Raw genomic sequence first — 23,819 nt, 5'->3', positions numbered from 1 at the left:
ACTGGAAAATGCATTTATTGACTTTATCAATTCTAAAAATTCTGAATTCTACTCAGACGGAATTAATAAGTTACCAACACGTTGGGAGAAATGTATTGAGAGTATGGGAAATTATTTTGATTAAAGAACATTGCTTTAAAGTAACTAGTTTCTTTTTTTTTGTTTAATACCAAAATCCTGCATTATTTTCCGGACAACCCAATACTTACGCATTTATGCGTGTTATAATTTCCGCGTTTCGCACGTTCAAATTGAGTGCCATTAAGCGGTAGAGAAATAAAAACAAGAGTAAAAGAACACTTGCTTAAATCGAGCACATTTTCGGAATTTAAGGACTATCAAAAAGAAACAAAACATAATTTCAATTCAAATCTAAATACAAGAGTGTTACATGGTTTCAACAAAAGGGAAAGAATTAGATTGGTTTGAGAAATATTGAGAAATTAAGCGCTATTAAAAAAGTCAGCTGCTAATTGGAACGTCGCGTTGGCTGAGGTATCAGCAGTTCACTTTGGCAATTCATGTCGAGAGACGTGGTTGTAGAAGTCCTTGAACCTGATGATGAGCTAAAAGGCTCGAAATCCGGATCGTTGCAAAAAACTTACTGTTAGTAGGAACTATCTCTTTAAAAAGGATTGAACACCACACTCACTCCATCATTTATCATTTCTACCGTTATAATACTTCCGAACCCAACATAATGGCCAACATGTACTCGTAAACTTAAGTTAAATTAGTACGGAATCTCTTAAATTTGGTTATTTTAAATTATTTTGATTTTTCCTTTGATCATAATTCAGTTCAATTAAGCCTTAATTCTGCCCCTTTTATTGTACCAAAACATCCTTATCTAATAACTGGACCTATAGATTGGAAAAACTATCAAACAATAAAATTACCTGCACATATCTCTTAAAACTGCAGAAGAAATTGACAAAGCTGTAGACGATTTTACAAAATTAATACAGTATGCAGTATGGTGTCACCTCCTTACCACAATCTCGAAATAATCAATTACCTCCACATAGTCGGTACCTAACTGAAAAGCGAAGTTTCAGGGCAATCTGGGGCGGAACATAAATCCGAGTGATCACCGACAGATGAAACAACTCAAGAGGAAACTTAAACAAAACCTGGCCAAATTTTGAGCTGAAATGTACAAACAATATATTACTATGCTTTTCAAAGCAGACAAATCCTTGTGGTACTGTATTTGTAAGATCCTGCGATATAAGCACCATACTCCCCTATCCGTAGTGATAACGCTTGGGCCAAATCCAATTCCTCATCCGTCAACAATATTCAGTCATATCATGATATACTTCGCCATAACCACAGGCATGAACACGACTTGAATATCATCTTGCACCTCTCTCCGCCTACTTCGCATGTTAACATGTTAATTCAACTTAATGAATTAACAGTATGGTCACAAAGTAGAGAAAATAAACCTAACGAAAAGCGTACAGATAAATTTTACCTTACGTACAATTATCTGTCCTGCAGTGAGTATAAATGGAACCTCATTGCCTACCACTGACCTTGTGCGTTATCTTGGACTTTTAATGGATGAACGACTGACTAGGAATCCACACACAAGGCAGGAAAGATAGCAAACTGACGTTATAAATTATTAAAAAGACTACTTGACTCACGATCAAAATTAGACATTGAAAATAAACTTTTAATTTACAAGACAATGATAAGACTTCTCTGGGCGTACGGTTGTGAAGTGTGGGGATCGACCAAGGATTCCAATTCCCAACCTCTCCAACCAATTCAGTCTAAAACTCTACGTCAAAAGATAAATATTCCTTTTTAGGTTTCAAATTGTATTATCCACAACTACTTTTACATCCCGTATGTACATAAACTCATCAAAACCCGCTGTAAAAAATTTCATCAATCGCTTAACACAGTAATCTATTAGTAGGACAGTTATTACTTCCAATCCTACCCGAAAATCTTCCAAGAAGATTGAAACGAATGTGGTCTTAACGCCGGGAACACACTTACCCGATGCAACGCTATGCGACGCTTCCCGACGAATTGTCAAGTTTTGGTAGGGTGTGCACATCTATGCGACATCAAGCGCACGCCACGTACAGTCACACAAATAAGTATCACAATCGCAACGCCTCTTTTGTTCTTAATGCATTACTTTGAGCAAAACCATGTAATAAATCGTTAGTTAAATTTTAAGAGCACAACCATATAATAAATTGTTAGTTCAATTTAATTGTTTTAAATAAAATTATTCCAGTGTTTTGATAAATTTTCTTTCTAACCATCATAATTAAATAATTTTTATAAAAACACATGAATTTTTAATCTCGTTTAATTTGGTTTATACTACAATAAGAATGTTGTAATTAATATAACGAAAAAATTACATACACTTAGTTTGAAATAAACTACAAAAAATATGAGTTTCTTTTTCTGACGTTATTCGACGAAAATGGTGTAATTGTATGAGCAAAATATTAAATAATATTTAAATCAATAAATTGTTAATTAAATTTTATGAGCAAAACCGTGTAATAAATTGCTAGTTAAATTCATTATATAAAAAAATTGTATTCCGGTGTTTTGATCAATTTTCTACCAAAGCTTAACATTAATTTTTTTTAAATAATTTTTTTATAAAATTCATGCGTTTTTATAAAAATTATTTAATTATGATGGTTAGGAAGAAATTTATCAAAACACTAGAATAACTTTATTTAAAACTTTTTTTCCCCTAATTTCGTTGTCCGCTTGACCAATTAATACATTACAATTAATTAAGGTTTTTAGTTGAGATGAAAAAAAGCTAATGGCACGAGCGGGATTCGAACCCACGATCTTCGGCTAGATACGCCGCTGCTCTACCACTTGAGCTATCGTGACTTCGATCCACTCGGACATCAACTTCCTATCTCAACACCACCTTATGAGTTTTCCCTCCTTTTTGCCATTTTTCGAATGTCGTGGAATCGGATTGGATTCTCGACGACAAATGAAATGGCCACGGAGAGCTTTAGTGAAGTGAACTTCATTTTAATTCATTAATTTCACTAATTTCGTGGTCCGCTTGACCAATTAATACATTACAATTAATTAAGGTTTTTAGTTGAGATGAGTGGATCGAGGTCACGATAGCTCAAGTGGTAGAGCAGCGGCGTATCTAGCCGAAGATCGTGGGTTCGAATCCCGCTCGTGCCATTAGCTTTTTTCATCTCAACTAAAAACCTTAATTAATTGTAATTTATTTAAAACAAATTGAACTAACAATTCAATTCATATGGTTGTGCTCCTAAAATTTAACGAATTTTTGATCTCGGTTAATTTGGTTTATATTAAAATAAGTTTATTGTAATTAATATAACGACAATAATACAAGTAGTTTGAATAAAACTATTAGTGTCCGGTTCTTTTGTCTTCGACTGTACTCAGTGCTGCCCGACGAAAATCTGGACAGAGGGGATCGCGTAGCGTAGAGTAGGGTAGCTTAGCATAGCATCGGAAAGATGTGCGCGGGGGTTATACAATCTAAAGCTAAAGCCTAGTACTCAATGGGATTCTTTGAGTCGATTCATGTTGCGGGGCAGAGTCAGTGCTGCGTAGATTCATTGTTGCAACGCAGCCCCGACTCTGCTCCGCGACAAAGAATCGTGTCCAGACCAAGATTCAGTTCACATTCATCAGTGCCTGCGAAAATGACGGAGGAACTAGCTCTTTCAGGAATTTCCCTTGTTCTTTTTTGCATTGTACGTAGTGAATCCAATCGGAGGTGCATTAAAAAACGCCCAAAAAGATGGTGGGTTCGACAAATATTTCACGGCGAGAAACAGCACGGGAAAAATCTTTTGACACGTTTCGACTAAATGATGGCGCAGGGTTCAGAAATTTTTTGAGGATGTCCCCGACCGATTTCGAAACCATTTTAATGAAAGTTGGCTGTCAAATTTCCAAGAAAGACCAACTTTCGGGAATCTATCCCTCCGGCCAACAGTTATGCCACTCTCCGGTTCATAGCGAGTGGAGGCTCGTATGCAAGCGCAAGCAATATCAGATTTCGATCCAGAAGTGTGCGAAGCTAGCATTGTTTGAGAGAATACATCAAGGTAAGTAAAGAATTGCAAGCAAATAATCAAATATTTTTATGTTTCTTAATTATATATTGCTGTAGGTAAGTAATGAAAGTGTAGATAAAAAGGTAAAAATATAACCCAATAATAAACCAAATTAAACCAAATGTATGTAAATCAAGTATGTTTCGAAATAACATATTGAAAACTTTAAGTAAGACACTGTCAAAATCTTAAAGAAAACACTACAACGTCAACTAAATAAATGAAGCAAGAGCGCTTGTTCCGATTCACGTCCGCACCGGCAAATGTTGCGCAACATTGAGTCAAAGAATCCCATATCGGATGGGATTCAAAAGAGTCCGAAAATGCTAGCCCGCAACATACCAGATTCATAGCAACAATGAATCGGGGCAGCCCGGGACAGGCTAGACGCAGCCGAGACTCTCCGGAGATTCAAAGAGTCGACTCAAAGAATCCCAGTGCGTACTAGGACTTACGGAAAAATGGATTTGGATTTGCGTCAGGTAGCATCGAGTTGCGTCGCTTGGCATTGCATCGGGTAAGTGTGTTTCTCACTTAAGACCTCATTGAGTGAAGATTGGGATTTCAGTGTAAAGGCGTGTTGCCATTGGGTTGCCAAACTCAAATGACAAATTCAGCAAGACAAACTATTTACGTAATACATGCATATATAACATGTTTACTTAATACATATTTGTAGTTGTAAATATCAAATAAATATAATTAAAAAAAGATAGGACCAAAAAGAAATCTAGGCTGAGAAAAGAGCACTGCCTCACCAGCATTTAACCATCAGAAAACAAATACACAGGCGATTATCCAACTTTTTCTTTTCAGTTCGGCGACCTAAACGTAGGTGGCCAAAAGACCACCAGTGGGAGGAAGTTTAAAATACACAACAGATTTCACAATGACACCTCAGTCCGAAGTCGGTTGCGCTATTTCCGAAAAAGATTCCATCGGCGTCCTTGCCTTTGCCCGGTGTAATTGGGTCGGAATTAAACCGAAAAGGAACGCTGAAAGATTTCGAATGCAGCTTATGCAACAATCACAATTGTCAACAAACTAGAACAAACTGGACCAACTATTCACGCGCAGTTGACAGTTTATTTACTTATAACGAAAAACAGACAGCGGGGAAAACTGATATATTATTTCTTATTTATTATATTCACAAAACCCAAAATTCAGTGTATTCAGTGTATTGTATGGTAATGTACAAAACTTTTAAAATAACTTATTCAATTCTTTAGTTTTCGTGGTCCACATGACCAATTAATCTTTCAATTAATTAAGGTTTTTAGTTGAGATAAAAAGTCAGTGTCATGAACGGGATTCGAACCCACGACCTTCGGCTAGATACGCCGCTACTCTACTACCTGAGCTATCGTGACCTCGATCCACTCGGACACTAACTTCCCATCTCAACCCCACATTTTTGAATTTTTCCTCCTTTTTGCCATTTTTCAAATGTCGTGTAATCTACTTGATTCTCGGCGACAAGTGAAATGGCCACGGAGAGCTTTAGTGAAGGTATACTTCATTTTAACTTATTAAATTCACTAGTTTTTGTGGTCTTCTTGACCAATTAATATCATTCAATTAATTAAGGTTTTTAGTTGAGATAAAAATTGAATGTTATTAATTGGTCTTCGGCTAGTTACGCCGCTACTCTACGACCTGAGCTATCGTGACTTCGATCCACTCGGACACTAAAATTCAAAAGGTGGGTTTGAGATGGGAAGTTAGTGCCCGAATGGATGGAAGTCACGATAGCTCAAGTGGTAGAGTAGCGGCGTATCTAGCCGAAGGTCGTGGGTTCGAATCCCGTTCATGACACTGACTTTTTATCTCAACTAAAAACCTTAATTAATTGAAAGATTTTAACCTAACGTACATCACGATGTCCCATTGATTAATGGTAAACAATTTTTTAGTACATCAAACTATTACCTCAATGATTTTAATTTGAAATTGAACACAAAACTTTAACCTTCTTTACTTATGTTTAATCTTTTGCGTTTGTTATGCGTCACTGATTGTCAAATTTATTTAATAATATTTAATATTTGAAAAACAGATAAACTTTTTCTATCTGTACCCCCTATTTCATTAATTTGATTGATGATATAAAACTATTATCTTTTAAAGACACCTTTAAACTATAAAAGTTCAATTCCGGTAATGCATACTCCGGGGTCAGACCTCAGTCTTATCTATCCTCCCTTCGAAATTAGGCCCCAGGGGGTGTCACGGGTCTTTTCAGCCCCAAACCCATACAATTTTAAACCTAAATACACTCACTCATACTTAAATACATTCTCTCCTATTCACAAGCCATTCAACGGGTGGTGGAGTTCTCGGTATTCTTCCATCACATATATCATCTAATTGAAGGGTATTCCAATATTCCACCATTGACCAGCTCAGAATATAGATTCAAGTTAATTCACCCAAAAGTTGACATAACGAGATATCTATCAGCATTATATACAATAAAACACCACTAATTTTCCTCAAAAATCTGTAGTGCTCAAACACAATTCTAATATCGGTGTTTTTCTTACACTCTCTATAAGGAACCAAGGTATGACACTCGTTAATTAATACGGAGACACACCTTTCTCTACATACCAAATGTATTGTCCGTGCGTCAACCTATGGCCTATTCTTAACCGCGTGAGGATGATCCCTCTTCTACTATTCAGTTCCTTAGAGGGCAACCTGTTCTTGATACGCGGGTGCTTATCTGCATTTCCGACTCACTGATGCTGCTTTTAACCTTTTTTTGCATTTTTCGTCTCTGAGGCCACATCTCGGTGGTTTGGCCTTAGTCGCTTCGTTAGCTTTTCATTACCCCCAACATAGGTCTATGGCCCAAGACAACCACCAGCGATTTGCTGAGACGCTCACATAATCTCTCCAACAGCGAGGGTCCATAGACCTGTCACAGACATAACCGCGCCCAGCCCAGGGGGATACGGTACAGAAGAGTCAGAGCACTCATCAACATGAACTTTGTAAAAATTTCTATTTACCATCTTCTACTTTATGGGGTTTATATGTGTAAATATTATATTGTACTATTACCAACCTTGACAAATTCCGTTTTCATACAATGTGGCAGGTATGTGGAATATCATTCGTTTAAACGGTATTTTCGTTGATAATAAAACCTGACAACAACGTAAAAACACCATGTTCAAAATATTGATTTGCTAATAAAGAAGGAGTTAGAAAGAAGTAGATGCAATCCGTTATAAGCTTATTTTATTATGCTTTTAGGTGTGTAATACTTCAAACAAGCTACTTCACACATTGTGACACAATCATCTAAATGATATTTGGTCTACAAATAAAATGATAAATTTAGACCTAGCTCTGCTCTACAAAAAATAAGGGTACGGGAATAATGGAAACAAGGTCTGTTAGTCAGAAGACATTTAAAAGAAATTATCTGCACATATCAGGAAAGTATATTAAGCAACTTACCAACAGAGCTTAATTATTATGACTAAAATCAAATAAAATTATGTCAAATACTCCATCCCAGACTCTAATGTCCGATAACTACTAGGTGGTTTAACTAGAAAATAAACCAACCCCGATCTACATGGACTTTTATGAAAAACTCAAAAATTACTAAAATTAACATTACATAATTTAAAATTAGTTATTATGCTATTATAACATTTAATTATTAATAAAAACATTTAATTAAGTATTAAAAGATTTAGTGTCAATTTCAACACTAAAGGTGTCGATATACAGGATTAAAAATTAAAACCAGACCTGACATAACGACTTTCTTTTTTTAAAATTGAAATGTGCTTAGGAATTAGGGGAAAGTATTAATTGAAATTAAACGTACAGACTGCACTGTATCCAACAGATAAACTAAAACAGTACTTATCTCAAAAACTTAGACAACTATGACTGTAATGATAAATTTAGATCTAGCACTGCTCTACTAAACATAAAGGTATGAGAATAATGGAAACAAAGTCTGTTAGTCAGAAGACATTTAAAAGAAATTATCTGCATATATCAGGACAGTATATTAAGCAACTTACCAACAGAGCTTAATTATTATGACTAAAATCAAATAAAATCATGTCAAATACTCCATTCCAGCCCAGTTTATATCTTATTGTACATACAATCTAATATATTATATTTCATTTATTTATTGAATTATTTATTATGAAGTTATATACAAATTCCTTGTATACTTTTTTAATTTCAATTGTTAAGTTGTTGATTGTAATTTTTTGTTCAAAGGAGAATATAGACTGGCCGCTAAAAAAAATCCTCGAGTACGTGGGAATATTTTTATTAATAAAACCTGTTGTGTACCAATTGCAGTTCCCTGAGGAAGATGAAATATATTCGCCGAAAGCTTATCAAACTTATAAAAGTTTTTTTATTTGAGCAAAATCCCTACCTACATCTGATATGTACAAAAACCTCCAGTGATGGGAAATCCTCTTGCGAATTTTTTCGATAAGTTGGTTCTACTTTAAAATTTGATAGCATTTTTAACCTTTTAAATGGCGTTTTGCCTGAAATGCTGCTTACAGCACCGGCAGACCATCCGAAGTAGAAGGGAAGCAAGTGCAATGGAACTTTTACGGTGTACTTTTCGGCGATGTGAATAAAATCCATTTACATCTTTGATATTTTAACTTTCTAATGCAAAACACTTTAACAAAACTTTGATTCAATTTGAATTTGATTTCATTTGACTACGCGCTGATTAGTCGCTAAACTGCTTTCCAGGTTAATTTTAACTTCACTATTTTTCGTGGTCCGTTTGACCAATTAATACCATTCAATTAATTCAGGTTTTTAAGTTGAGATAAAAAGTCAGTGTCACGAGCGAGATTCGAACCCACGACCTTCGGCTTGATACGCCGCTACTCTACCACTTGAGCTATCGTGACTTCGATCACCTCGGGCACTAACTTCCCATCTCCCCCCACTTAAAAACCTTAATTAATTGAATGTTATTAATTGGTCAAGCGGACCACGAAAAATAGTGAATTTGATTGATTAAAATGAAGTACACTTCACTAAAGCTCTCCGTGGCCATCTTAGTTGTTGCCGAGAATCCAATCAGATTACACGATATTTGAAAAATGGCAAAAAGGAGGGAAAATACAAAAATGTGGGGTTGAGATGGGAAGTTAGTGCCCGAGGGGATCGAAGTCACGATAGCTCAAGGGGTAGCGGCGTATTTAGCCGGAGGTCGTGGGTTCGAATCCCGCTCGTGACACTGACTTTTTATCTCAACTTAAAAACCTTAATTAATTGAATGTTAATTTTAACTATTTATCAACGGGTTTGAGCGTGGGCGGGGAAAAAAGAAATATACAAAGAAGTAATAATTTTGTTTTGAACCAATCGATATTTACATGCAATTACCTTTTTTATTAAATTATTACGAAAACTTCGTAATTAAACATGAAAGAAACAGTAAATTGACAAATCAAAAGTGTCACTTTCAAGTCTTTGAAGCATTTCAGTTTTGATTAACAATTTTCATTGTCATTTTTTCAACATTGTATATTTTACATCATTTTTTGCCTTTTAAAAATCATATTTTATTTAATTTCAACAAACCGGCCGTTTTGCAATAACAACATTTTTTTTTTTCATAACAGCCAAATCAGCAGAAAGTGTACTTCAAATATCGCATAGGTGTTCACAATTCCAATTAATTACTTTAATTTAGAGCAGTGCTGGCCTACAAATCAAAATACAAATAGTCGTCAAAGGGATAAATGCTTTTCAACAGTTTGCAATACTTCAACCGACCTAGCAATAAATGTGATGTAAATGTAATGGCAAGAACTGGTATCGTACAACTTTAAAATATTTGTTTATGCAACAGCAAAGTTGATTCTGTTTAATGATTTTCAGTTTTGCATGGTTTTAATCAGAATTTGTAAGCATTTTTTTTTATTCTTTTGTTTCTTAACTAAAACTATTTAGGTAAATTCATTTTTTTAGTCCATAAACATTTCTTTTGTTTACGAAGTGTGTACGCAAAATTGAAATGGAAAGGCCGAAAGGGAATGGGTCACTTTTGGCAACGGGTTTTAAAACAAGGCGAAAAAGGAAAGAGGAGCGGAATCCGTCACCCAATTTTCAATTCAAACTTGTGCTGACTGTGAATTACGACTGTGACCTCAAAAACAAATTCCGTTTTTGCAATTGCACATGTTTATTAATGAGTCATCGCGTTATTTTATCGGCATTGTTTCTTGTTTAAAAAGGCGCAGATCGACGCCTTGTTTGAACAGCAAACATTTGATAAGGGCCGGAGGGGAAATTATAATGTGAACAATAATTATAATGTGAGTCAACGATAAATGAATTAGTCAAATTAGCTGTGTCAAACCAAATTTTGTCGTGTCTCTATACGGACTATCGGCTTTAGAAAATATTTTCACTTAGTTGGATCATTACTCGTAAGGGTCCGTCTATTCTCGCTGCATTTGTTTGTCAGATCTATTCACCTTACTACACTGCAAAAATATTTGTGTGTAGTCTCTGGTTATCATGGTCCCAAACAATAACACCAGACTACATGATCAACTTCCAATTTCAAAAAATATTTGTATGTAGTTGGATCTTTCTGATTGATCTTCATGGTGCTTCTATACTCGCTGCATTTGTCTGACAGAACCGTTCACTTCTCACCTATCACCAAATGGTGAATAGCAAAAACATTGAAGATTGACTGGACGATCTACTTTCAATTCAAAAGAAATTTGTATGTAGTTAGATAATTTCTGATCATCATGGTCCGTCTATTCTCGCTGTATTTGTCAGTCGAAACCATTCACTTCTCATCTGTTCTCCAATTAATAACATTTTGAAGATTGTTCTACGACCAATTTTGAAATTTAAAAACTATTTGTATGTAGTTGGATCATTTTTGGTTGTTCTTGTCCATTTCTGTCTGCATTTATAGGCCAGAACATTTCGCTTCAAATTTAGTTTCAAATATTTACCACCTTGTAGACATCCTCCTTTCAAATTTAAAAAAATATTTGTATGTAGTATGATCATTTTTGATTGTCTTTGTCCGCTTATTCTCTCTACATTTTTCGGCTAGATCAGTTCCCTTCAAATTTAATATCAAATTTTTACCTTGAAGAGTACACAACCCACTTTGAAAATCAAAAATATTTGTATGTAGTTGGATAGTTTTTGATTGTACGGTCTAAGAAAACTAAACGATGCATTTTCAATTTCTAAAACTTGTATGTAGGTGAAATTTTTAATCGCTAATTTGTCTGTCAGAACCGTTCAATTCGCACATATTCTCCAATTAATAATAAAGACTACACGATCGGCATTGATTTTTTTTAAATATTTGTATGTAGTTGGATCGTTTCTGATCGTCATGATCTGTCCATTCTCGTTGTCTGTCAGAACCGTTCATTTCGTGAGGTTTATTTATTAACACCTTGAAGAATACTCCTCTTTCAATTTCCAAAAATATTTGCATGCAGTGGGATAGTTTCTGATCGCCTTGGTCCGTCTATTCTAGCTGTATTTGTATCAGAATCGTTGACTGTTCACCTAAACTCAAACTATTGACACCAGTCTACATGAAAAACTTCAAATTTCAAAAAATGTTTGTATTTAGTTAAATCTTTCTGACTTTCGTGATACGTCTACTCTCGTTCCTTTTGCCATTTCTCACCTATTATCAAATAGTTCAAAGCACTTTGAAATCTGATTGCTCGATCGACTTTCAATTTCAAAAAAAAAAAAAAAATATATATATTGTTTAATTTATTGTAATGATATGTTGTTAAATATATTGTAATTTATATATATATATATATAGTTGGATATTTTTTTTATTATCGTGCTACACGATCAGTTTTAACAAACAATAATATAATAGAAGAATAAACAAGAAATTATCAAGAAATTAGAAAGAGATGTTGAGAGAGAGAGAGAGAGAGAGAGAGAGAGAGAGAGAGACATACAGACAGAATGGGAGAGAGTAAGATTATCACAGAATCGAAAAAGAAAATGGAATTAAATATTGAAAATATATCTCGAGTACACGCAACCTAAGTACTGAATTACCTAAGTATTGAATAATAGACATATTCATTTATTTATTGGGAAAAAATACAATAACCTTACTCGATAATATAAATATAAAAAAACGTACAAATTCTGAACATGATTCTGTGTATTTGTTTTTATTATTTGCGTTATTTTATCCACATTGACGTGGCCCTGAAGTACAAAGGGGCAAGCAATAGGATAAAGAAAAGAGAGAGTTGGTTATATCATAAAACACCATAACTTGTTTGGTGCAACAGGAAAATAAATTAGTAGGTTTAAAATGCGAGAAAGGAACGAAAAGAAAATCTAAATAAGAGGGCTGTCGATGACCTATAACTAAAAAAATATATACACCTATAAAAAAAATACTGAACGACAATAAAAGCACTATACATAATAATATGAAGGCTAGTTCTAAATGAAATATTTTATATAATATAAAACTTTATTTCACCCGGGAAATAAATTTTTAAAAAATCTTTAGAAAATTGCACAGGTATACACAATCTTATAAAATAAATGGTAAATCGAATAACGAAAAATTAAAGCAAAATTACAATAAAGCGAAACTGGCGATTCAGGTAAGTAAATGCTTCACAGGGAAAAAAGACAATATGAGTAAAATAAAAGTTCCATTTTTTTCACAATATTTCCCCGCTGATAATTAAAATTGTCGAATATTACATTTATTTCTAAATTGAATTACTACCTAATCATGTTGATTATTATGGGATTTAAAATATCTGTTCATTCAGCAGGCTAGAATAAAAGTATTTTAAAAATATCATAAATAAACAAGAATAGTCGAAGTTAACATCTATTCATAATTGTTAATGTCATGTATTTGCTGAATTTTATCTTCATTAAGCTGTTACAGCCTACCAAAACCAAGGCTTTTCAGAAAAACGATGATCAATTTTAAGAAAACATGTCAATGCAAATATCTACACCCTTCCTTATCGAAAATCGTACTATTTTTTCTTTTTCTTACAAGGCATAGACAATTGGAAATATTCCCATCGCCGATTTCTCCATAGTACTAGGTATTCTTCTTGTGATCGTAGCTTGGTGCCCTCACATGAGCTGTACTCCAACAGATGCCTGGGAACCGAACCGACCAAAGCACCTGATGAAGTACAATCAACATGGGACACTTCAGTCCCAGACAGTGCCGCTGATGATATCCCACCAGGGGACGCGCGCTACTTCAGGTACCTGACTGGAAGAAAAAAAATCAGTCATCAGTTCCCGAGTAGCGCCCGCCCACGAATGAGCAACTCTCTTCATAGAAGTCTTCCTCTGATGTCTATGCTTTATTCGTTGTACACACATAAATAAATACTGGTTAAAGCGAGCAAATCAGCTAAATGTCTGTGTCAGCAGTTTGATCGTAAACTATCGTCGGCTTTATAATTGCTGTCCTTTGTGTTTCTTCAGCTTAGGATGCTAAAAACATCTTAATAGTAATAATCTGTACAAGGATAAACCGAAAAACGATAAATCAGCAGACTGAAGATGACAATTTGGATCAAACTGCTGACAATCGATTCCCATATACAGTCAGCATCTCTATACAATTTTACACATTATCTAATATAAACATATATATTTTAGGACAATAATTGTAGTTTAAGCATATCAGTTTAAGTTAAATATTATTCTTGCAAAATGATTACAAAAAATGTGTAAAATGGTACTTACAAACCTAACCTAAGAACTTAGAATAACAAGGATTGACAAAACAAGAACAATACTATAATCAACATGAAATAAACTATTTTTTAAGTATATGTAAAAGTACAATGAATTTCATTAGGGCAAGAATCGGTTTATAGAGTGCAAAAAGCATGATCTGCTATGATTATTTAAATTAGAACAAATTCAATAAATCGATATATTAGCGTGCCAGTTTGTGTGAATGTGTGACATTGTACAGTGTATAGAATGATTTTTTGATGAAAAACAGTCAATTTACACGGAGGAAAACGAATTTCCATGTTTTATATTAAGTTATTAATGAATTTACATTTTTCCTGAGAAGTGAAAAACGTTCTAGAAGAACTTTTCGTGAGGACGGGACGTTTTCTCACGGTCGGGCGTACTTTTTTTCCTTCTTTTCCATTTTATAAGAAGTACGACATGTCTTCTGTTGGTAGTGCTGTGATTTAATGAGGCAATTTTGAAAAATCCATATTATAATTATTATATTGAAAAAGAGCCCTGTGAAATTAATTTTGAAATCGTGGCCAAATTTTCGAGTTTTCAACCTCTTCTAAATAAAAAAAATTATACACTATAACCTATTTGTCCAGCACTTGTAATTAATTGTTTTGATAAAATATGCAATATTTTACCTTTTACCTATTGTTAAGTATATTTTTTACTTACGAAAAAAGATACAAAATATTGGACTAGCGGCTACTGGATTAATTTACAGTTATAAAATGAATATATTCACGTAGGACGCAATTTAAATCCAGTTATAAACAATTTTAGACCATACGATAGGCAATTTTAAAAAGGAGCACAGTACTAGAATACAGAGCTGAAAGGAATCGAGAATAAAAGTCTAACCCGAGATAAATAAGGTATGCGGTAGATAAGATAAAGAGTGCCAAAGTCCATGAGTCAGGGGAATTTGGCGGAACTGCTGTACAATTTGATATGAAAACGTTTGATAAACATGGGGGAAAAACAATAAACCATTCCTTTACCTATTTTTTTAAAAATAATACAAACGCGAATCGCTTTCGCAAAAGCAGTATACTCACGTAAAAACTTTATAAAACGCAATTTTCTCACGAGATTTTACTTCAGAGAGTGTGAAAACGGCTTGAAGGTCTTAATTCTACGCAAATGCGGTTCCTTTTAACAAGGGAAGTTCTTGTTTGGTTAGGTACTCCACGAAGACGATTCCTCTCTTGCCAGCAGTTTCGATACCCTGTAGGTTCCTGCGTGTTTTTAAACAATTCTACATAAAAGTTGTGTATTAAATTATGGGGAAACTGTTTAGAAACCCGAATATGTTGTTTGTCTTAAAATGTTTTAATTAAGCAATACAATTTACCTTAAGACTTCAAACAAAATTATACACAAGAAAAAAAACATATACTGACAAAATATGCGACAAATTTACGACCTACATCACAGAAAGGCTCCGTGAGATACAAAAAGCAAAGGATTAAAAATAAAATGATTAGCCTAGGATATGACTTACAACTGAAAATAAACATCTAATCCAAATCATCTCGGTTCTTATCCCTTCAGCATTTATAAAAAAACAATACAGGAAGAAACAGGATGAACAGATGGCCAGACTAGATTAACGATCCATGATCAAACTGTCTGGTAAAAGAAATAAATTAGTTTAAGGGGAAAAAATAATGAAAACAGTCAGTACTTTTTAACATGCAGCAATGAATTTTTGTCAGCCAATGAAAAATACTACTTCTTGCTTATGCCAACTTATGAGAATTAATGACGATAGTGAATCTAACAAGTGTGCAAAACTAGAAATTATGTAAAAGCGTCTTTTTTATCATCTAACACTTTTATTAACTTCGAAATGATTGTCCATTTAACACTAACTTTATAACCATACAACTCAATAAAAAAAAATATATTTGTTTTTAATTTTTTTATTAATCAATAATATTATTATATTATGCATTACTATTATTATAATATTATTTTTTGTATTACTTTTTTTACAAACATCTAGTCGTTACCTACCATTTCGGTCTGCTTACCCACGTTGGATTTGGTACGTCCGAAATACACTGAAGACGGGAAAATTCCGAAATTTTTCCGACAGACATGTCACCAATTGGCAGACGAAAATGATCGGTAACCGAATTTCAGGTGCATCATTCTTATAAATGGGGAAATCTCACAATTTAATAAAAACTCGAATTAAATCAAAATGAATTTTTAAGTAGCATTTTCTTCAAGTTGTTAAAAAAAACGTAATACTTTTAAGCAGCTGAATATTGATTCAAAATAAAAATGTTTGTGCTATTTATATATTCTTTCCAACGTACGCCCAAAATTTTTATGTTTAATATAAAACAAACAAAAAACACAAAGACATGGCAGAAAATGCACATTTATGTTGCACTATGGAGGCTTCTGTCAACCACTATCCTTCAGAGGGGCACAAATATTTTAAAAAAATACATATTTTTATATTGGTCAAAACCCTTAACTCGTCATATTTCAAACAAAAAATGACGGGAAACTAAATTGTGTAGTCTACTTCAGATGCGAATTAGTTAAAAATTAAATTAAATCAACTCCAAGTCGAATAAACAGAACAAAGACATCACAAATACAAAAACGGTCTTTAATCCTTAAAAAAGTTCATGTTCACACACGTTTCACGCCATTAAAGAAAAGCTGCAGAACTTATATGTTTTATTATTGTTTTCCTTATTACTCTGGTTTTGTATTAATGGGGCTGCCGAATATAATTGAGGGCAAAGCATAAAAAAATGAAATCCCAACATCGATTTAGTTATTAAATTCCAGTCCGCTGTTCATCATCTATACGTTACGTTTTTGTCAATTTTTGATTCGTTTCACGCCTTCATCAATGAATCATTACCTTTTTTTGTAAACAAAAGAACAGCTTTTGTGACATGAGTTATTACAAAAATTGTGCACATAAATGATTCACTGATGAATTAATGAGGTGGTAGCTAAGAAACAGGGAAAAATTGCGAACCGAATCCAAACTTACAAAATATTTAGAAAACAACCTGAAAACTCGTAGATCATGGGTTCGAATCCCGCCTTTGAATTTTCGAAAAAATAGTATAATCAATTAATCGAGTGTAACCTGAAAACGTTTTTTACGAGTATGGCAACCGGAAAGATGTTTTTCAATATTTATGCCGACCACGCGATTCTAGCAGACCCTCCTTATCTCATTTCCTTTAGGCGATAGAGTAAGGCGAAATAATAAGATTTACTAACAAAATAGATATTAAATAAATTTGAAAAAACCTTTGGATTTCATAAGATTAAGTAATTTTTTTTAAATAGTTCACAAACTCCTATCTTTTTGAGCGGGAAATTTTTGAACTGGGAACTCGAAATGTGGTATGGTCATTTTTTCCAGTCGGTCCATGTATGTAACAGTTACGTAAACCTTCAAGCCACAACTTGAAAACCGTCTGGCAGAAGAGAAAAAAAAGCACAAGTTAGTTGGCGATTTATACGAACTAAAACGAGATTATCCCATTTCAAAGCGTTTATCCAAAAATTGGACATTTGTAGCAGAATATCGACTTCTGGTGCTGTGTACGCTGATTTGAGAAAAATGAGAAAAATACCTGAAGAGCGAACTGTGGGGGTGTTCATTTTAATTAAGTATGGGTGAATTTCGCGATGACTAATTTCTGTACCTTAGGGACAAAAATGTATAAATTAATTAACTCAACTTTTAAGGATTGCTATTTTAAACTTTATACTTTTGGTAAAAATTAAATTTCAGTATTTTTTTGGACTCACATTTCATCAAAGTCGAAGTAGTTGTTTTAGTAAAAAATAGATTTATAAGCAATTCGAGATTACCAGTAGACAAGTAGAATTATCGACATGTTAACATAATTTTCTAGATGTCCAGAAAGGCACATTGCGTTTAAAAAGAAAATGGTTTGCTTATCAATAATTTATACCCTGCCAGGCCTTAAGGCTTACTGGAATATTTTGTGAAAATTTGGCTTTTCCGGTTTTTCCTCGAGGATGCAATTTAATGTTTATAATATTTAAAATTGTCTTTACGAAATGTTTGTTGTAAGAATTTTTTTCATACAAATCAAACTTCCAAGAAAATGGATGGTAATGCAGATAAAATTATCTATGTAAGATGGTTGGATATTAAAATTAATTAATAATTTTTGCATAGTAATTGCCTAAAATCTTACTGGAATATTTCGTGAAAATTTTTGATTTTTCTAGTTTTTCCTCGAGGATGCACATTTAATGTTTGTAATATTTAAATTACTCATGGTCTTTACGAATTTAATGGTAATGCAGATAAAATTATCTATGTAAGAGGGTTGGATGTTAATTAATTAATACTTTTTGCATAGTAATTGATGAACCACTTAGAAATGTGTGGTATTTAGTGACCGTTAAGTAATGATTATTTAGAGATCCATGAGATGCGGTCTGGTGTGAAGTAGATTTTAGAAAAACATTTTCTTTATCGTGCCAACGTTTCGATCTTTATTGAGCTCATCTTCAGCGCCTGGGACTTATAAACATTGTTTAAATCACACAAATCATCATTGTATAGAATAAAATTTAAACAATGTTTATAAATCTCAGGCCCTGAAGATGGTCTCAATAAAGATCGAAACGTGAGGAAGATAAAGAAAATGTTTTTCTAAACCTACATCACACCTGACCGCAGCTCACAATCTCTAAATAATCATCTTTGAAACCTTCATCCAGGCAAAAGTAGCAGAAATGACGAATTAGCGGTTTTTATGAATGAGTAAACAGCAATACCCTAGGTGTTTGGTAATTTTTAGCTTTTTTTTGGGAGGGGGGCATGCAATTTTCCCATCGTCCATTCGCAGGCCACGTCGGCCGGTTTGTCCATCAGTCCCTCCTTCAAAGGAAATCAAATTTTCCAGGGATATTCAAGCAGATACGACAAAACTCTGTGGGAGTGAAGATGGAAGAAATTTATTGATCAAACAAGAAGTAAGCAGTCGATTCGAATCGAGGGAGAGGGTGACGTAGCGTCTGACGCAAAGCCGGCTTACTTTCCATTGTCATCCGTAGTCCGCACCGACCGAAGAACGGTGAGGTCAACCATCCCAGGGTGTCGACGTCGCACTCAGAACCCCCGGGGTCGATAGCGACCGTCATAAAGCACAAACCCGACAACGTAATTTGGCTGAAATCGTTTTTTTCGGTCGGAAAATCGAATGTTTCGACGTCCGCGAATTTTTCCAAACGCCCGGCTTCGCCGAAAAAGGTCCCTCGGCGAGGGAATATGGGTCCCAACCGTGACGGGCGATAGGCGGCCTCGGTTTCTATTCTCGGTCCAGACGAAGACCTAATAATATCGGAGCTTCGGTTTAAATCAGTAACGGCGCGCGATTTCTCGATTTAGAGCCTTGCCGCACGTCGTCGGGGAAAAACGCTTTTCGCCCTTGCAACGACGTACGTCCGGGCGAAAATAGCGAGAGCTTGCAAGGGTCATTGAACACGGGCGGGGGTCCTGCAAGACGGCCGGTTGGTAACAGGGCACATCCTGCCCTCGAAAGGAGGAACGTTCCTTTATCGCCCAGTCCTCCATCAGCACCGTTTCCTTCAAAAATACCTCAAGCATTGCAAATTAATGCGCAACATGTGAACGGCGATCGGCTCCACGTCACTTGCTATTACGTCATATCATTAAATTCCCTTTAAACTTACATAACTACACTTACAAATCTTAATAACATTTTTAAAAGAAACCTTGAAAATAAGAAAAAAAAATTTACAAAAATTTCTACTTACAATTCTTTTTTCACGAAAAATCCTTCGGATGTGTCAAATTGGAGAATCCATCTCCACTCGTTTTTAAACCAAAGTAATTTAGAAAAAACACAAAGCACAGAACGGTTTTCTCAATTTTTTTTTTATAATAAAAATACTCAAATGGATCCGCAAGTGTGAGAGGGTTCACAATCGAGACGCACGGAAATGAGAGTACGGGGAAAAGCTGTTGGCCGGTCTGAGCCTGAACTGGAAATGAAACACGTTTGAAGGAAGGCGTTGCGGGGAGGGATTCTCGCCCCGCGCCCCACCACGGGCCCCGTCTGGGTCCTTAACCCCGCCCGCCCGTCGCGACAGATCCCCCCCTCGCCGCCGCACCCCCACCGACGGCCCGTCCGCCTCCCCGCCGCACTGCCTCGTCACCCGTCACTCCATCAAACCTCCTTGGAATTTTATACTTTTCACTCCTTTCCTTTTGTCTGTGGTCTCGGCGTTTTTCGCCTCTTCGTCCGAGGATCCGCGGCAGCCGGTTCGCTCGTCGGGAAGGCGACGGCGATAAATCCGCCGCACCGGCACCGCTTGATGATCCCACGGGGAAAAAAACGTTGTAATGCAAAATGAGTCTGCCAATGACTAATGCAACGCCACCGGGTTTCTCCTTTGAGACAAATCGCCAATGCAAATTTGAACCATCCGACGTGAAAACTTTTCGCACAGAAAACTGCCGGACAGAACCCACTTCTTACGAACACACACAAAAAAAAATTAATTCATAAAAAATAAACCAGGGTTTCACAAATTTTAGCCCGCGGACGGCTTTCAGAGGACAAAATTTAGCATGGATCCCTCAGATTAAAGTATTTAAAATTAGATATTTTTAATATATACGGTAAATTAAAAAGTTAGAAATTAGCCAGTTCATTCTTAACTAGGTGATGGAGAGAACTACTATGAACTTCAATCATTAGACATGACATTGACATACTTAACTTTATTCACAAAATCCGCAACCTAAAAATCGACCCAACGGAATCAATAGTAAAACTCCTTTGTTTGAGCCTGCACAATTTGGATATGTCGGGTTTGATTTTTGATAGCTGGAGACGGATGTCCGGTTCAGCATTTAGAAAGCTTCGGAATTTAGTTTTGGTGGCTGTATATGTAGAAAATCCAGATTCGGATAGGTAAGTTGTGACAAATGTAAGAAGAATAGATTTTGCTTTTTCAACGAGCGGTTGAAATTTTTTGTTTTCAAAGACGGAGTCAAAATAGGGGTATCGGTCTAAAAAGTAGTTTTGAAGGTAGAGCCTTGAGGTGTCGGTGGCCGCAACGGTTTAGGTGTTGACACAGTGTTCATCATTGTAAGGCAAAGGTTTCGGGTTCGAATCCAGCGGCCCTTCATTCGAACCGGACATACTTACAAATGGTTTTTTTTTTCAAAAATATCAGCACCCCGAAGGTTGATATAACCTTCGAATTCAGTTGAATATAGACTGGTTGGCTTTGTCCGAAACTGAAAACGGACTTGCAGCATTGTATCTCGACCTGTTGGGAAATCAAAGTGCCGTTTGCAAGCTCCAGTTTGTTTCCTTTAAAAAATCATTTAACACAGGAAAAGACTTCACATCTTCCTTGTCACAAGATTCAACCCAAAACCGGATATTTCTTTTGAAGGCGTGAACTCTGTCATAGTCATCGAAAGATCTTATGTTCTTCTCTTGCAAAGAAATACTCACCTCTTTCATTGTAATGAAAATATCTTTCAAATACGACAGTATAAATAAACATTTCTCATCATTGAACACGATGGCCGATTTAACATTGTGGTCCTGTAATCGTGAAAGTGCTTTCCCACAAGACAGCCACCTCACTTCTCCATGGAGAAGGAGGGAATGATGAAATCTTCCCATATCGTAATCGTCATAGTATTGTGAAAAGTCTTGACTTCAATGCCAGCGACTTAATGTAATTAATAATTCGACCAGACTCGTCCAATACTTTTTTTAAAAAGGCTGGCATTTGTTTCATAGCTAAAGCAAGCCTGTGGAGAACACAATGACTGCTGCTGCAAAATAAAATAAAAACTTTGGTTTTCAGTACTCAATGTTGTAAGTTTTTTAATTCTGTTTGTTCTTTATAAGTTTATTTTTGTAATTATTAATTTTTCTCTGGGTTTTGGTTTGGGGAGCCCCGCTCTAGCCTTTAGCTCCAACTGTTTATTAGTTTATTTTTTTTAAGAAAGCTTTTCTCTTCCATTGTAAGCATCTTCAGTCCTTATCCTAGACATAAATAAATAGAGTGTTAAAAAAATAAATTTTGAAAAATGTGTGTACTAATGTTTACCTACAATTAGCATGGAAAAAATACTAGGAGTAATCCCCCCACATCACATGGTAGTAAGCACAGCTCAGAAAACCATCATCAACTTTGCCAAAGAGAAACCTCCAACAGGAATAAAACTGAAATGGAGAGATAGCAATAAACTATGGAAAGACCATCCGATACTCATGGCCCAAGAGACGACATGAACAGGATGTTTGAATTTAACCAAAACTTCCGAATAAACCTGGGTCCAAAAAAGAATGGAAAAGAGAGGGAAATAACTCTTTTAAAAATGGCACCATCCTTTGGTACACAGATGGATCTAGAAGACAAGAAGGAACAGGGGCAGGAGTATATGGACCTGGAACCAAATACACAGAACCCATGGGAAAATACACCAGTATCTTCCAAGCTGAGATTCATGCAGTCGAAAGATGTACCTAACTCAACCTAAATAAAGGGTACAAAAACAAGAATATAGCTATCATGTCTATCATGTCAGATAGCCAAGTAGCCATCAAAGCACTAAGTTCAAATATCATTAGTTCAAGGATGGTGCTGAACTGCAAAACCAAACTAAATACATCAGGTATGCAGAATAAAGTCAGCCTCTGCTGGGTCCCAGGACACATGAGAGTAGAAAGCAACGCGAAAGCGGACACCCTTGCAAGGAAAGGAGCTGCTACACCGCTAATAGGACCTGAACCGTTCTGTGGCATAGGAATCCATACTATTAACGAATATCTCAGACAGAAGGACAAAAAGAAAATGAGGAAACTTTGGAATTCATTCATTGGACATAGACAATCCAAGAATCTTCTAACCAATTTTGGTAGGAAAGAAATTACAGAATGTGCCAAAGGAAGCAGGAACAGACTGCGAATCCTAATAGGATTCCTAACAGGACACCGCAAATTAAATGGACACTTAAAGAAAATTGGAACAATCCAAGATGGCACCTGCAGATTCTGCAAGGAGGCAGAAGAGACACCAACACATTTACAACAAACTGCGGCGCTACACTAGCCCGCAAGAGGAAATGTTTTAGGATGTATAATGTGACCATAGAAGAGCTTCAACCACTGAAACCGGGCCTATTAATCAAGTTTCTTTTTTGATGAAATAGGACTCACCGATGTGCTTTAGGCAGAGCACGGGGAATACAGTAGATCTGAAAGGGCGCAGTATACTATACCCTGAAATTACATCTACGTCTACATCTACAATGTTTACCTAATCTTATAGTTTACATCTAATGAATTGAATGAAAAAAAGAGGTATAGATAAGAAAGATGATACTATGAGGAGATGCGAGAAGGAATCATAACTTTTTAAAAGATACAGTTCTTCACCGTGAACTTTACGGAAGGAGACCAAACAAGTTGGAGGGCCTGGAAATAAACATACCAAATCACAATCCATACACAATCACCCTCAATGACCGACTGGATGTAGAGGTGAAATTTAAGTAAAGTAATTCATTCGGTGGCTGGATGGGTAAAGGTCGATTCATTCACATCAGTGACGAGACAGTGTCGTGACCGGCGGGTTTGAAAATATTCTTGTTGAAAACTGAACGGTTTAGTTCACATTAGCCTGGTGCTCGACCGTGGCCGTGCCAACATTGCTGCCGTTGTCACCGGACCGTGATCGTCGGATTTCTTGTTGACGATATTTTACAGTTTTCACGGCCGTACAACATGAATGACGAAGTTGAAAATTTGAGTTTGTGCGAAAGAATCCAGTGTTGTTTGATCAGGCAAATTCAAAATACATGGACTCAGATTTTACGAATATTCTCTGGAGGAA

At 35.4% G+C, this 23,819-nt stretch overlaps 1 long non-coding RNA gene across 3 annotated transcripts in view; it reads right to left on the bottom strand.

Annotated features, from left to right (window-relative positions):
* The window catches only part of LOC106663813, a 128,696-nt gene extending 108,740 nt beyond the window's left edge, over positions 1 to 19,956 (bottom strand). For 2 of the 3 annotated variants that reach the window (XR_002910826.1, XR_002910827.1), the window contains exon 1: positions 19,710 to 19,955. This is a non-coding gene — a long non-coding RNA (uncharacterized LOC106663813). Of the gene's footprint in view, positions 1 to 19,709 lie in introns of all 3 variants that reach the window. The other variant, XR_002910825.1, reaches the window with a different exon arrangement.
* Positions 19,957 to 23,819: the final 3,863 nt, after the last annotated feature.

The sequence above is a fragment of the Cimex lectularius genome, unplaced genomic scaffold, assembly GCF_000648675.2.
Source record: "Cimex lectularius strain Harlan isolate CLEC.00 unplaced genomic scaffold, Clec_2.1 scaffold41, whole genome shotgun sequence".
NCBI lineage: Eukaryota > Metazoa > Arthropoda > Insecta > Hemiptera > Cimicidae > Cimex > Cimex lectularius.
This window is presented reverse-complemented; position numbering and strand designations above follow the sequence as displayed.